Source organism: Ochotona princeps, unplaced genomic scaffold (assembly GCF_030435755.1).
Source record: "Ochotona princeps isolate mOchPri1 unplaced genomic scaffold, mOchPri1.hap1 HAP1_SCAFFOLD_2543, whole genome shotgun sequence".
Classification (NCBI taxonomy): Eukaryota; Metazoa; Chordata; class Mammalia; order Lagomorpha; family Ochotonidae; genus Ochotona; species Ochotona princeps.
Window position 1 is genome coordinate 5579 of NW_026698851.1, and position 17079 is coordinate 22657.

Below are 17079 nucleotides of genomic sequence, written 5' to 3' on the forward strand. Positions count from 1 at the left end.
CCCACCACCCTCTCCCTCCCTTCCCCCTATCAGCCACTCATCCCCCCAACAGGGCGTCAGAGAGAAGTACGCTGTCAGGGCGCAGGCAGCAGGAAGTCTACTGTAGAAAAGAATGGCGTAGTCTCTTTTTATGTTGACGTGAACCCCCAAAAACAGCGTCTATGTATTGGTGTATATTCTCTCTGTGTGACGTTGCGAGCTGCCTCAGAATATTAATAGAGTAATACGAGGAGTGGTGGTAGCGCTCCACGCAGTGCTTCTGATGCTGTGGCTTAAAGTCAGTAGTCTGACATTTCTTATAGGGGAGAGGCGCCGTATTTGCAAATGTGGATGCCTAGGCGCGTGACTGCGAAAGTGCAGATAGTCCTATGGCGTAAATTTTCAGTCTATACCCCATATATATACATACATATACCTAGATACATATATATATGTATATAAACTTATATGCATACATATATATATACATACATACGTACTTACATATATATGGGTCGTTCCCAAGGTGCCTTTATGAGCGGTATATGAGAGCATATGAGTCCCGGCTCTCCCCTCATGAATACAAATACATTTGGTGTCTATGTGTATATATGAACGCTATATAAGAACATGTCCTGTCTGTCCTCCTCCTAAATATATATACATATATGTATATATCGGGGAGGGTGCCTATCTATGTATATGAGGTCTATATGAAAACGTGTATGTCTCCCCCTTCCCTCCCCGCCCCCAGCAGTACCTATACAAATATATATATATATATATGTGTATTTTGTTCCGTATCTGTATTGGTGAGCTCTATATGAGAACATGTATGTCCGTCCCTCTTCCACAAATGGTGTTGTCGGTGAGTATGTGTCTATATGAGCGGTGTTTGAAGGCAGTTTTCTTCTCTTTTGATGCGTATTATTATGTGCCATGCACATATATCGGTCATAGTGCATGCGACGTCTTAGGACATGATTAAAGAACACCCTTGTACGTGTTTGTGCATGTCTTTGTTTGTGTAGATATGGACGAAAAGCCACTACTATCACCTACTTCTCTATTAGGCATCTTGGCCAATCTCTTCTCGGCGGCAGTTCTTTTCCTGCGGACAGGTAAATGTACATTTTCAGTTATGTGCTCCATGCTTCAAAAGTTCTTTGAAATTGTGTGCCTACGCCCCACCCCACCTCGTTTCCATCCCCTTTTTTGAAATGTGAGTATTGTAGTGGCTGTCTGTGTCGTCTTCTCGGCATATATATATATATATTTTGTCTTTGTGGCCTCCCGCCGTCACACCCACACACACACATACACACACACACGTATTGGGGCGCTGACCTTCTGCTAAGCGCCTCTATTTAAAAAAGAGGAGGACGAACACTGCCAATATGGCCACACATCACCATGTCTGAGATATATTTAAATGAATTTGCTCTGACCGAATGCTTCCCTACATACGTAGTATTACCGCGGATGTGCTGAAGGCGCCAAGCTACAGCGGGCATTTGTGCACAAATATACATATATATATGTATATATATATGAGAATTGTCGTCTTTTTTCTCCATAGCGCTTTAAATTGGGATATGCGTGTTTCAAGCAATTTTAACTGGTCTGCATATACGCAACGTGTGCGTATGTATGTGTATGTGAGCGCAGCATGTGAGTATGTATGTATATACATATATGTATATGGGTGCAGCATGTGCGTATATGTATGCAATGGCGCAGCATGTGCGTATATGTATGCAATGGCGCAGCATGTGCGTATATGTATGCATTGGCGCAGCATGTGCGTATATGTATACATTGGTGCAGCATGTGCGTATATGTATACATTGGTGCAGCATGTGCGTATATGTATACATTGGTGCAGCATGTGCGTATATGTATATGTTGGCACAGCATGTGCGCACATGTACATAGGGGCCGCAGCGTGTGCGTATATGGATATGTGCGCGCAGCATTCGCCTATGTGTATATGTGCGCGCAGCACGTGCATTTGTGTATGGCGCGTGCTGCATGTGTGTACGTGTGTATACTCGCTGCCGCTGCGTATACTTGCTATCAACCCTGATCAACCCTGATTTTGAAGGTTCCGCACTGTCTCTCTTTGTCATCTTATGCTGATCCTGTATATATGATATATGTCTATATGCTTATCAACTATACTGAGCTGAGGGGCACAGGTAGCTCACTATTTTCGAGTCCACCTTTCTGCGGGATCTGTCTGCATAGATTGTGAATACTAAACTTCTCTATCCTTATTGCGCAGGGATACTTAGGTACGCTGCTGCCTCATACGAATATCTGCAATGTGTTGAGAATATATATATATATCTAAATATATATCTACGTACATATATGGGTGTGTATATCTATACGTATATACAAATATATATATATACACAAAACGCGTACGTATACGTGTATACTTATCTCGGCGTTGTGCCTGCATATAGTGTGGATAGCAAACATCACTGTACTTACCTGCGCAAGAGTGAAGAGGTGCACTACTGCCCCACGAATATCTGCGCAGTATAGATATATATGTATATATATACGTAATAGTATATTAAAATATACAATATATATATGTATATATATATGTATATACAGCTATGTACACATGTGTAGCTCTGTGTGGAGTGTGCCTGTGTATATTGAGGATAGTAGACATCTCTATGCTCACTGCACATGAATGCACACGAACTTCGCTGCATACGGACATCTAACATATGTTAGATATATATGTATCTACATCTATATATACACATAAGTGACATACACGTATATGCACAGGCATGCCGTGGATGTCTCTCGGCACCGTAACAACGTAACGCGTTGAGCGCCGGGCCGAATCTTCGAATATAAATCGCTGAGAGGTTCTTCATATACAGAACACAGGAGCTATGCAATCTTGAGGACTATATATATTTATATGTATACGTATATATACAAACGCGCACATGGTACGTTATGGTTGAGCTTGTATATATTTTGATATATCATATCAAATGTGGGTGTATATAGTGCTAACTAGATCAAAACGAAGTATATGCAGCTCCTCGAACTCCAGCACATATATATATATATATATATATGTTGGGGAGCATAGTACACGTTTTCGGATATATTGCTTGCATCAAGCTACAGAAATACACCTCATATACTATCTAGAAGTATATATACATATATATTGTATACACACATATATAAGGTCTTATATGTAGTCCATATATACATATAGATATATATATATGTATATAAGCAGTTGTACACATATGTAGGGTCCCACGTGTAATATAAAAGTGGCGTACGGATTGCCCACTCAGAGCGTAACAGAAGATACCAGTCACCATAGTGACGTATGCGGAAGCTTAATGTATGTGTCTCTCCTCACAGCGGTACATATTATGTAGTCTTACTAGAATGTATATGTATCTATATTATATATATAATAGAAGGCTACCGTGTTACGTACATACATACATATATCCATATTTATAAGTATATACGTATGTATATTTATGTGTGCTGTTCATACTGCATGTAGATGAAGGCCGGAGCTTCAACAGCAGTTTTCGGATTGATAGGCATTCAGCTTGCGGAGGTTGCTCTTGAATGGAATCGCGTCGCAGACAGGCGGGGCGCCGTGCTGCAAGTATGGTACGTAAAGGAGTGTGAAAAACTGGATATAGTATGAGACAGGGTAACAAATAAGGGCGTCCATCCATATATATATATACATGGACAGATATAATGCATGGATGCCCCTCCCCCCTCGCCACGAGTCTAGCAGGCATTTGCGTTCATGCTGTTTTTTCCCAATGCTGGTAGCTTTTTGCATTCGGCTGGGGAGCTGATCTTTTTCTCTTTTTACCGTGTACGCACATAGGGAAAATTTTAAAAAACTTCAGTCGGAGACACACGAATGACACGCATTGGACTTTCTTCGAGCTTAGATACTGTAGCGTTCCCTTTTCCATTCTCTGGTCAAACCATAAACGCAGAGACAGAGCAACACCATAGGCACATACATCTCTTTATGATAAATGCGTTGTACATATGTATATGGCAGCTCACTCATAGTTAGAAACAGTGCAGCCTCTGCACGTACATACATAAAGTAGCAGCCTTCCCATACAGATATAGCTTTTACACTGCACGAGCTGTTTTTCCTCTCCCTTCCTCTCTCTCTCTGGATACATTCTTTATATACATATACGTCTACGATTTATATATATATATATATATACGTAATGCGGTTTGTTGGATAGCTGGGGGTAGGAAGCATACGCACCGTACCACGTACTAGTCGCATATGTATATGTTGTCTCTGTGTGTAATAGTGATGCAGTAAAATGTGGGCGAACGTTACGCACTGTATGCGTACGCGTTTCCTTGTGTATGTGAAGACAAATACCTGCAAGCTCTTACACTTCAGTACCAGCAGCGAGGGAGTTGCTGCTTTCTAAGGCATATGTGGGACAACGCCCCTGTGTGTGGTTGTGCAGTAGTCGCATTGGTTGTGTATGTGTGTGTGTGTCAGGCGGAATTGCATAAGTGTATATGACTGCTTCAGCTAGTACATATGTTGATGCAGGAGAGACCTTTACATATGTATTACGCACGGCGAGCTACTAGTACACAAGAAAATCTTCCCCAGTTCTCTGTGTGTGTCAAACAACACCGTGTCTATATCCTTCTTTCCTTGTGTATCCGCGTCGACATAATAATAGACGAGAATCGCTGCAAACGTGCCGGAGGTTCTCTGTCTCTCTCTGTCTGACGCTGGCGCCACGGTCATCCTCTCCCCGTCCGTTTCTCTCTTTCTCTGCTTCTGGTATTTCTTTGTGTATCTAGCAACAGTGCCTATACATCCGTGTCTGCTTCGTACAAGACGCACACGAGTTCCATCGCGGCAACACGTGAGGACAGCGCGCAACGAGCTCTCTCTGCGTGACGTATGAAGCACATGGTGGCGACCCACGTGAGCTGTTCGCCCTTGCACTACAGGCGGCTCCCAACATGCGCGAGCATTGTCGTACACAAAACACAGAGGGCATCATCGTCGTACACAAACAAAGGGCGTCATCGTAGTACACACACAGAGGAAAAGGCGGAGGAGGCGACACTATGCCTGGAAGCCACATTTACTTAGCAGCAGCTTCCGCAGTCCTACAACCGTAGCTGTAGTACTCTGTTGCTGGGTGCGACTGCACTGGCTCTTAAGCATAATGATACGTGCGGTGCTTTTTTCTGTGTGACAGAGAGCCTAGGAGGGCAAACGTCTCGACAGTCGCGGGCGTAGAATTAAGACCTACACTGACCTCCTGCACACGGGCGGCTGCTCACATATCGAAAACTGCTTGTATGCACGTAGACAGCAGACACACATTGTGATACCATCTTCAGTGGGGGTGCAATGAGGCTAAAAAATTTCTCTAGGATTACGTCGGGGGTGCACTATTACATGTACACGTTTTCATCGTGTTTCTTAGACAGCACACAACTGGTACGCAAACTGTTTTCACGTGACCGCAGATATGTGGTGGTAGGATTCGCATCACCAACATGTGACGACAGCCTATCCGTGTCGCACACTTGTCTCCCTCTGCATGCCCCCCTAAGTGGAGGCAAACATTTCAAAACATGTGTTTTATGACGTTGTTGGCATGGCGTAGTACGTATGACATGGTACTATGACATGGCGCGTAGGGCGTAGTACGTATGGCGTTGCACGTATGGCCTTGCATGTATGGCGTAGTACGTGTGGCGTAATACGTATGGCGTAGTATGTGTGGTGTTGCACGCATGGCGTAGTACGTGTGAAGTAGTACCCATGGCGTAGAACGTACGGCATGGTACTGTGGCATGGCACTTAGGGCGTTGCACGTATGGCGTAGTACCCATGGCGCAGTACGTATGGCGTAATACGTATGGCGTTGCACGTATGGCGTAGTACATACGGCGTAGTACGTGTGGTGTTGCACGTATGGCGTTGCACGTATGGCGTAGTACGTATGGCGTAGTACGTATGGCGTAGTACGGTATGGAGTAGTACCCATGGCGTAGAAACGTATGGCATGGTAATATGGCATGGCATGTACGGCGTAGTACCCATGTCGTAGTACGTGTGACATTGCACGTATGGCGTAGTACGTATGGAGTAGTAACCCATGGCGTGGGGACGTCTGGCGTGGTACGTATGGCGTATAACGTATGGTGTAGGACGTACGGCATAGTACGTATGGCATACTGCGTAGGGCCTGGTACGTATGGTGTAGTACGTAGGGCGTGACACGTGTGGGGGAATACCGATGGCGTAGGACGTGTGTGGTGTTGCACGTATGGCGTAGTACGTATGGCGTAGTACGTATGGAGTAGTACCCCATGGCGTAGAACGTATGGCATGGTAATATGGCATGGCATGTACGGCGTAGTACCCATGTCGTAGTACGTGTGACATTGCACGTATGGCGTAGTACGTATGGAGTAGTACCCATGGCGTGGGACGTCTGGCGTGGTACGTATGGCGTATAACGTATGGTGTAGGACGTACGGCATAGTACGTATGGCATACTGCGTAGGGCCTGGTACGTATGGTGTAGTACGTAGGGCGTGACACGTGTGGGGGAATACCGATGGCGTAGGACGTGTGGTGTTGCACGTTATGGCGTTGCACGTATGGCGTAGTACGTATGGCGTAGTACGTATGGAGTAGTACCCATGGCGTAGAACGTATGGCATGGTAATATGGCATGGCATGTACGGCGTAGTACCCATGTCGTAGTACGTGTGACATTGCACGTATGGCGTAGTACGTATGGAGTAGTACCCATGGCGTGGGACGTCTGGCGTGGTACGTATGGCGTATAACGTATGGTGTAGGACGTACGGCATAGTACGTATGGCATACTGCGTAGGGCCTGGTACGTATGGTGTAGTACGTAGGGCGTGACACGTGTGGGGGAATACCGATGGCGTAGGACGTGTGGTGTTGCACGTATGGCGTAGTACGCATGGCATATACCGTATGGTGCAGTACGTATGGCGTAGTACGGAGGGCGTGGGACGTCTAGCGTGTTACACCTGGTATAACGGACATCTCCGATATGCACATTTTCACATTATATTCCACCGTCGCTATCTGCACACCGCACGGAGGTTTACGTACACCACGAAGGTGCCAGCTATGGCGATTTTAAGAGTTCCTTCGTATTCAGCACGCTGTAGAGGGCTCCGTGAGGACTCTATTCACCTTCTATCAGGACGTCACGTACAGTATGTTCACGGGCGCTACATGCTGAAGAAGTGTATATACACCACGTACATGTAAACTATAGAAGCTCTACAGTAGGTTTCTAGCTCTCTCTCTGTTTGAGTGAGCGACGCTGAGCGAGAGAAATCCGCATCCGCTCTTGAGTTTGCAGGTGCTTTCTTCTTTTGATCACCCCTTCATTCTTTCCAGGCTCAGTATTTTCTGCATCATCCTCTCTTGCTTCGGTCAACACGCTGGTAAGCTTTTCTCGCCAACGTCCTGCGTGATGAGACGCTTCTCTCTCTCTCTTTCTCCTTGATCAAGCACATGGACGCGAGCAGTGTACGTGTGCCTGCACACAAAGGAATGCTATAGCCTCCGAGTGTATATGAAATGTGTAGTACGTTGGAGTGAAACTTAAAGAAGCGACAGGGACTTACCTCTGGCCGGGAGCTTAGCAGCGCTTTATGTTCCACGAAATTTGATAGGTGCACGCCTCTGTGCTGTACGAAGGAGTCTGCGCACGCGTGGAGATGATTGAAAGTTGAAGCCTGCCTGTGTGAGTGTGGGTGTGTGTGTGAGTGTGTGTGATTGTGTGGGTCTGTGAAGCGCGGTAGAGCGAAACTACATGCAGTCGGTTGCCCGCGCGACATTGGCGGGATACACGACTCAGAGAGCTCCTCTCATGCATCACGCGGTAGTCCCCGTCATTCTGTACGAACGTGGCCGCTCTTCTACCCTGCCTCTCGTTTTGCAATGCGTGTGTGTGCAGATCTCTGTCTGTGTGGTGAAGTGTCTATGGGCCTCTGTGTGTGTGTGTATATTTGTGAGTATGTGTGTACACTGAGGGCAGCCGGTCGCGCCCGAGAGCCTGCGTAGCATTTTTATATTCGCGTGACTGCGTGCGCACAAGTATGTGATAGCGTGTCATATGCCCCATACGAGTGGACTACCAGCATGACGGCACCGTGCACAAGTGCAGCAGCTTATGAACGAGCCTCACGCCTGCGAACGCACGGCGCATTGCGTCGACGTTTGAGAGGTGTCAGTTTCATACCGCGATGGGCAGCGCTGCGCCACATTGACTCCATGTACGCGTTCATGCCTCTGGCAGTACATGCGTATGTATACATAACCGTAGCCACAACTGTGTACACGGAGCTTGTCTCATGTGCATGCATACATCTGCGCACAGCACGAAGGTCCGAATATATCTACGCACCCGTACCTTCGCAGACACATGTATGTGCGTTAGTAGTAGACGGTCTCTACGTATAAGGTCTGTGTAATTTCCTTGTGTGTATATATAAGTTTATATAAATATTCTTAAGTAGTGAAGGGCTTCTACATCGAATGTGTGTGTCAATTGCTTGTGTACAGCTACATGTCTTGATAGCAGAAGGTCTTCACGTATAACGTGGGTCTAGCTTCCTTGTGTACATCTACATGTTTTAGTAGTGAAAGGTCTATACCTTTAACGTGTGCGTCATTTTCCTGTGTAGTACACATGTTCCAGTAGTAGGAGGTCTTTACCTTCAATGTGTGTGTAAGTTCCCTGTGAACGTATACCTGTCTGGATGATTGAAGGAGTCTAACTTTAACGTGTGTCTAAGCTCTTTGTGTACATAATTTACAAGTTTTGTATCAGTAAATCTCCACGTGTAACTTTTGTGTGCTTTCGCTGTGTACACGTGCCGAAGCGCACAGTGAGAAGGTCAAGTGACATTACTATGTTCTTGCGCTGCGGTGTTATTTTTTTATCACTTTCGCAGACTTTGTGGGGCACATCGCTGGCTTATCTCTGGGGTTTGGTGCCGGTCTCTTCCTCAATAGAAACAGCGACAACAAGCCAGCGTAAGTGTGGAAAGTTCTCTGCCTTCGTGAGGAACCTATTCATACACATACGTGCGTTTGTTATGTTCCGAAGCGTGTGTGTATGTGCATGTGTACATGAAGAATCGGGGTGAGTCTAGGCTTCCACAAAGGGACTGAATGACCTCGACAGACCGCTGACAGAGTTGCACCGCGAATAGGGTGTCGCTTCGCTCTCCTATGTATGATACTACCTAGGAGTGACGTTTCCTGCCGTGTACGTGTTGGATGCACGTAGAGCTTCAACGTCACCTCTGTGTGTGTGTGTGTCTGCGAAACTGTGTGTGAGCGCGTGTGTGCGGGATGTCGGAGGGGAGTGGGTGTCTGTGCGAGGGTGTTTGCCTGAGGGGCGGAAGGGGTAGGGGGCCTCATAGCGGGCGTTCACATACCGTTGGCCAACGGCGCAGGGGGCGTGCACACGTACGACGAGGCACAGCTGCGCATGTCACGAGGTTGTTCTGAAAAATAGTAGACATATCACCATGTTTCAGGGGATAAGCCTTGCATGCAGTAATGCGCGCAGAGTGAAGAAGGCCCGCTCCGTCCGTGTCTCGCTACAGCTCCTCCTACTACAACAGCCTCGCGGCAGCATATTTATGAGATTGTACGTATTTTAGTGTGTGTCGCTCTTTTGGTTGACATTGGTTCCTCTGTAGCTCTTCTGCAGTGTCTTTATGTGATCACACATGCGTGCAGTTGCTGCGGGGGTACACTCGTGTATAGGAAATGTAGCTTTCCGGCAGCTGCACGCTTTGTACGTCTGCCCGTCTGCAGTCTGTCCTCTGTGTAAAGACCTTCCTCGCTCAAGATTCCCACTGCACGCATGTAGATGCGTATGTGTGTACGCCCTTCAAACAAAGTGAGGTACATACACACGAGGGATCGAACCCACGTGCGGGCTTCCAGTCGATGCTTCCTGTCGTCTACTGTCTGGCTTTGTTCGGCCAGTTGTCACACGTTTATCTTCATGCGTTGTGTGCTTCGTGTGTGAGTTTGCGTCTGTATGTCTTCAGCGGGGCACCAGCACACATACACACGTACCTACATGTATAAGTCACTCATCGGAGCTGCTTGTGTGCAGCACATACATAGGCTATATCGTCGGCGCGTATTCCCTGGGATTACATGTGTGTTAATACGTATGGTACACACATATCCATGTGTCTTGCCCACGTATACAACGGTGTACGTGGGCACGCAAGGTTTCAACATCTCTACGCATATTACACATCAACATACCATCGTACTCGTGGGTACACTGCTGCGGCTTGCAGATTGATAAAGGCATTGTGTCGTTTGCATGCAGTCTGCCTGTGTGGGTCGTGATGCTGCTCATCATATAAATTGAATGCGCGTGCCGGTCTCTAGAAGATTTTGCTGCATGTGCGACTACTGCTCTACACGGACGTACATGCTTAACTCGACAGGAAGTGTGCATGCGCTATGCGGTTCTCTGTGTGTTTTTGTGTCTCAGCTGGTTCGATCGCGGCCTTGCAATCACGAAAGTCGCGGTGTGCGTGGCAACAGTAGCCAGCGTCGTCTTTATATGGGGCGTTCCGCGATGTCAGTAAATCTACACAAGTAGGGAAAGCAGCAGCACCGCCTCGCGCGTATGTGCAAGTCCTGCTGGTCAGGAGGTATGTTTAATAGTCTACTTTCGCGTCCACAGTTCTCCCTGCATTTTTGTGTGGGGTGGATTTCACCATCCGTGAACATCCGCAGCAAGAGCGTTCTGTCTCAGACAGTTTCCGCAGCGCCTGTACGTGGTAAGAGGTTAACCGCTCGTGTGAGCGAATGAAATAACGCCTCTCAGTAAACAATCGTAGAATGCTGCGCAAAAAAGCGCTTTCCACTAGTAGGCAGCATTGCTGTAGATGTACGAAGAGCAGCGCGTGGGCTAGCAGCGGCGCTGTTCCGACAGTAAAAAAGCTGCCAAAGGCGGCAGAGTAGACTAGCGCAGGTAATTACCGTTGAAAAAATTCACGAGCGATACTGGCGACAGGAAGGAAGTAATAAAACAGGAGAGAGGGCACGGCGCATGTTTGCAAACGCGGCGGGTGCTGCTGCACCATTTCATGCTGCAGCTTTGCTTCGGGGCGCGTATTTCCTGAACTCGTGCTGTAATGATAAAACAGCGCGGACCAGCTTTTTATGAAAAGGAGTAGGCGTCCCGTAATATGTCTCCTCGTCTTCATGTGGTGTAAAAGAACCCGCTGCTGCTCTAAAGAGCATTCTTATAAGCATGGAGCAAACGTGTAGTCCTCTAGCTTCTGTCTCCCAGAGCTGCTGAGTTCACGTCTCGGCAGACCACTGCTGGCGCCAGTAGCTCCGCCTAAGCACCACGGTGAGGAAAAGCTGCGCATTTTATCCGGCTACTGCTGTCGCGACTGATTCTTCGAAGCACCATCGGTACCACGTATATTGTCCGAGATTTTTTATTTGTGATGACAGACTCGATAGATTCAAGCGTGCACCCCCGTCCGACTGTTTCACAGATAGTGCACCAAACGCTGACACAGTCGCCTCGACTCTTTTTAGAGTCTGGCTTTGACTTCAACTTTACGGACGTAAATCAGACACTGAAGCAGACACACACGATAAACGCTCGTTCCTCTACCAACGCTGCTGTGCCGTAAGGGAGCTCATAGGGACCAGCATTCGCTGTTGACTTAAATAAGTACGGAGCCAACAATTCTAGGTTTCGAATGGCCATCAGTGCCACAAGGATAACATAGGTCTGTAAGAGCCCAAGTTTACTTTTTACAGCGTCTCGAATTACCATCAACAGCCACAATAACACTCACGGTTCCACTGACATGACTTCAGCCTCTCTGACTACCGCGCATTGGCTGGTAGTCATCATGGTGCCGCTCTTGCTATGAGTAAGGACTGCGGGTGCTACTGCTATCAAAGTTTGATGTGATAATCACATAGTGCAACTACGATCCGTACAATAATATCATGAGCGTGCTTGTTCCGTAAGTGCTGCTAGCACTGCCAGTAGTGAGCAGGTTTTTGGCAAGAGTGTCTCGATGCAACTCAGGTGTTGCTATGGCATCTAGTCGAGAAGACGGCCGCCCCCCCTCACCCCAGAGAGGCCACAGCTCGTGTGAACGTAGAAGTGAAGTCCGACTGTTTCCCGCTTAGTAGTCCAGGACAAAGGATGCGGGGGTTGCTGCCGTTGCAAGCGCACCGCGTCGCGCGTGCTTAATGTAGTCGTGCCAAATATGCAGCTGTTCGCCCACTTGGATCCACGTCTCCTGCATGCATTTGGTTACTAGTATGACTCTTTGTTTTCCGTATACACATATAAACCAGTGAGCGCCCGCCACGTATCACACGAGGGAAGGGCTACCTTACGGAAAAATAATATAAATCCCTGCTACTTTGGTGCGTACCTTTCTTACTGCTCCTGCCTGCACCATCTACGCTAGCACTTCCTCAGGTGGAAAGCCAACAGGTTCATGCTACCTGATATAGAGTAATGCAGCAGCGCGTGCCGTCCGCGCTTCGCGGATTTTTCGAAGCGAGTCGCAACCTTACTGTTCTGCTAATGCTCCGATGACAATCATTAACCCTATAAATGGTACCGTCGTTCAGTTGTCAGTAACGGTGGTAGCCCGAGGCGGCGAATTAGCCCCGTGCTGCATTCAAAGTACAGAAGATTTCTGCAGTTCCTTACGCTTCGTGCATACGCTACGTCAGGCGCTTCGGCTTCGAATACTGGATTACGTGGGGCTAAATGTGCGTGCGTATGCGGTAATACGTGTACATGCGAGTGTGTAAAGGCTCATATTTGGTGACAGGTATCCGCTGACTCCTACGAGGCGGCTCTGAGGACACACAGACTCGCAGCTGCTCTTCATCGTAGGAGCTGCGCCTTTACCGCGAGCGTCACGGTAGCCCAAGCGTGCTGTTCGCCTTCAACGCAAGCAACTTCTGCCACAAAGCTGGGGTGTCACCTGTGCACGCGTGTTGCTAGTGTGCCAACGAAGAAAAAAAGCATCTTCGAGTTAGTTGTATAGGCGAGGTCAGGTCAAGAAAGTCTTTTTTCTTATAAATGCTGCCGAACATACTATAGTGATGCTAATGGGATGCGTGAGTCTGTGATGAACGTGCGCGAATACGCGGGTACGCACACTAAGGATGGTGAGCTCGCGAGCATTTCGCACAAATGGTAAGCTGGCAATGCTGTAGTATATGTGTCCTCTACCGAAGAAGAGGTCTTGCTTCATGACTCTGAGCACAAGTAACCTCAGCTCATCTAAGTGTGACGGTGAAAGCGCATATGATCGGTAGTCTGCTGACAAGGCAGCGAGAGAACATCTGAGTGGAATGCAGGTGCAGTATAAAACACGGTGTGCAGTGATTCCAAGGTCCAAAGGCACTAACCATGCGCTGCATTAGTTCGGTAATAGCAGGGGTGGCTTGGACGGGTCAGGCACGAAATGTACAAAGACACCTTGCGAAAGCGCGCGCAGTCGGCATTTCCCTCAAATATATTGGTGCTGAGCCCGTACATGATCTCTTGTCAATGTAGAGCTGCAGTGTATGTTTCTATGCGCAGGTATACTTTTCTTCACATGGGATGTAGGGAGACCCAGTGCACGAAGTGTACAGCAGGCCGTGTGTGCTGCACCCAAAGTCTTGACCCAGGTACCCCTCTTAGAATGAAGAAGCAAGGGTGACTACTGTGTCGTTACTTAATCTTGTGAACGAATGATCCGTCTAGGAAGCGGTATAGAAAGGAATGTGGGAGGTAGACCAGAGGGTGCTCCCAAATCTTCGCCTGTGCACCTTTGTTTCTTCAATCGCTGAACCTCCCGGAGTCGTTAAGTGCCACAGAATGCTACTGATAGTTCAAATTCTACTTCCCGGCGGTGCATATGAAGGTATCACGGTTGGCGACCCTGGCGCCCTCTCTGACGGAGAAAGATATCATGTACTATTTGCTACTCTCTACGAGTTCAGGATATCTTCAGCGTACGTATTGACCACGGGTATCGCGCCACCGTCGTAATAACCCACACAGGCAGGCTACTCTCTCGAACACGACAGATCCTCTTCTCTCGCGAATGAATGGTACCGCCTTAGAAGGGCAACTTGTTGACTGTTGATGCTTCCACGGAAGCATACGCGTCGCCCCCGTGAATGGAACACGGGTACGGTCGTTCGTGTATCGGTGATAGTTTGGTGGGACGATCTTCTGCTACGGCGGCACGCAGTTCCTGATTGCGGGTTAAGTATCAGGACTGCCTTCATACGTATAGACAGGAGCAGTAGCGTGGTGCCCGCAAGCAGGTGTGCGTGTTTTTGCTCAGCTGAAAGACTGGACTTGCGTAGCCTGACGGCTGAAGACTGCGCCCCGCAGGCCGTCGTATCCAACGATGCTCACCCTCATCAGGGGCTCGACAGAAGTTCTGACACGTCCGCCTCGCAACCGCATTCCAGAGGAATTCAATTCTTTTTCGGTGTCGCTGTCTGGCTTTCCCGTCTCGAAGCCTACTATCATCAAGAGCTCTTCTTTTGTCCAGGAAAGCGGTTTATCACAGTCCTCCCCACTGTACGAGGCACCGTGATACAGCGCTCGCCGTTGGTGCCAAATTTCTATCATTACCCGTACGAGAGATCTGGCTTCATAGATTTAGGGAAGTGCACCTATGGGAAGCCTATCAGATATCTGCACGGTGTGTGCCTGCACTAACAAGTTGTTCTCCAATGATGACGCGTATAAAAGCACATTGCTGGCAACTCGTTTCCCACCCTCGTACAAAACCGAGCGATTAGGACACAGCGGTATAGCGGTATTATTGTGTGCGGTCTACTGGGTCCGTACGGACACAGCTCTACATGGACGTGTGGAACAGTGACTGCAATTGACGAGCTGTGCTGCTGTGAACCCGCTGCGTCTTGATCCTTCATATCAAGGGCCGCCCTCGACCATGCTGGAGCTTTGCGTTTCATAGCACTTTGCCGTAGATATACACTACTGTGGCGGACGTGCGTGCGGACGACACAGGACTTCTATTTTATGTAGCATCCTCGTATACACATCAGGAATTGCTGATCTCGTGCTGCTCCCGTCCTATACAAAGAAGCTGCTCATGCGAAGGTGCTTCGAGTGGAACTCTCTGGGCTCATAAGCTCCATGAATGGGATGCTGTTCCTTCTTTCGGAACTAACAAGTTCCCACGTCGTCAAAATGTTCCTCTTCTCAAATGAGTATACGTCATGAAGCTATGTACAGACAATAGATCTGCACACGTAGAGACCGTAATCTGCTCGTACGTAGACTGTGAGGCCCCTACATGATGCGACTATGGCTGCTGGTGAAAGGCCGCCTGGTTTTCACTGGTGTGTTTTTAGACGGCGTGACGAACACGAGCGTATATGCTGTGCATGGGAGTAATCTGGCTTGTTCATGCGTCCTGTTGCTGGCGGTTGTTGTCTTTGGAGCTCTATGTCACTGCTTTTCCAAACTCTTGGCGGCAGCAAGTACTGCTGCAATCGGTCTACCCCTCCGGAAGAAGATGGGGCTTCTCTGGGCACATGTTGCGTCGTGCTGCTGACTTGAATGTTGTTCCACTTTCTGTACAGCCCGCTGCTCTCTGCGTTACCTAACGCGAGTCCAAAATGGTGCGCCTGGTCCTAAAAATGCAGGAAATTGCGTCAGGCTGCAAAGTGCCGATGCGCAGGGTGCTATTTCCTCATGTTAAAAACCAATGGCTGTCCGCACGCCCTCCCGCCTGTGCGGTGCTCGACCTCATGCTGCTGCTCTCACTAGAAATTCCTGCCACACTTTGCTGGGATGGCCTCATCAGTGCTGTTCCTACTCTCGCAACAGTCCCTCCTTTGCTCGGTTTCCGCCGGTACTAGGTGCTCGTACGCCACGTCAACTGCCGCGCCCGTGGTGCAGATTTCTCGTGCATAGGGGAAACACTTCTTAGTGTGAGGGTGTGCACTGCAAGGTCTTCACCGCAGCTCTCTTCGCCCGAGTGTGACGGATATAGTACTTGAGCTATTTTCGCTCGTGTGGCACACGTGGACCACAAGCTGTGAATGTGCACATCGTAAGGCGACACAATACGCCGATGCTGCAGCGGGCGGTTGCCCTTCCACCACTACCCCAGTCAACTCCAAAACGCAGTAGTAACAGGGTTTTTTTGCCCTACTGTTTTTGCAATGTGATACTGTCGTAGTTGCGCTGCCCGCGTGGTCGTAACTGCAGGTGTGTCGGGCTCGTCCTCTTTGCCGCCCCTTCTGCCCCCGCATGTCAGCGCCACCGTTGCATGGCGTTGGGGAGTCTCCAGTGCTTCTGCTTCGCTTCAGAGAACGTTCGTGGTGCGCTGCGGCGACAGGGCTGTGGGTGCTGCTCCCTGCTGCTGTTGTTCGCTGTCTGTTGCGGTGTCCCCGCCGCCCCCCCGGCTGCTGCGGATCCGCACACATACACGTCGTTGCGTGCCGTTGCACAGTGTGCTGCTGCTGTTGGTGTATGCCCCCTGCGATGTATGTAAGCTCTTACTTACGAACCTCACTAGAAAGCAGCATCATCCCTCCAGCTTTGCTCGTGCTGCCATGTCATCACTCCTCTTTCCACCGCGACAGAGAATGATAACGACGTGGTGTCCTGTTCGTTATTTGCACTGCTGCCTTGAAACTGCTGGGCATATAAACATAGTCTGTTGCATGGGTTGTAGTACGTCGTACAGTTGCCCTCTTGCGCTGCTGCTTGTGTGGGTGGTGTTGCAACAGAAAGGCCTGCTGCTGACACTATTACTGTTTGTCCTACCCTGTAGGGACCACCCCTTTGTAATGTAGCAATATTTGTGCCCCCTCTCATACCATAGTACTGCCAAGCAATTTCAAAAGAGCAGACCCACCACGATACGACAGCTTCTATGTTTTTTTTTTTGCATGGGGCTGCTGTTCTGTGGACGCATCTGCCTTTCTTTCGT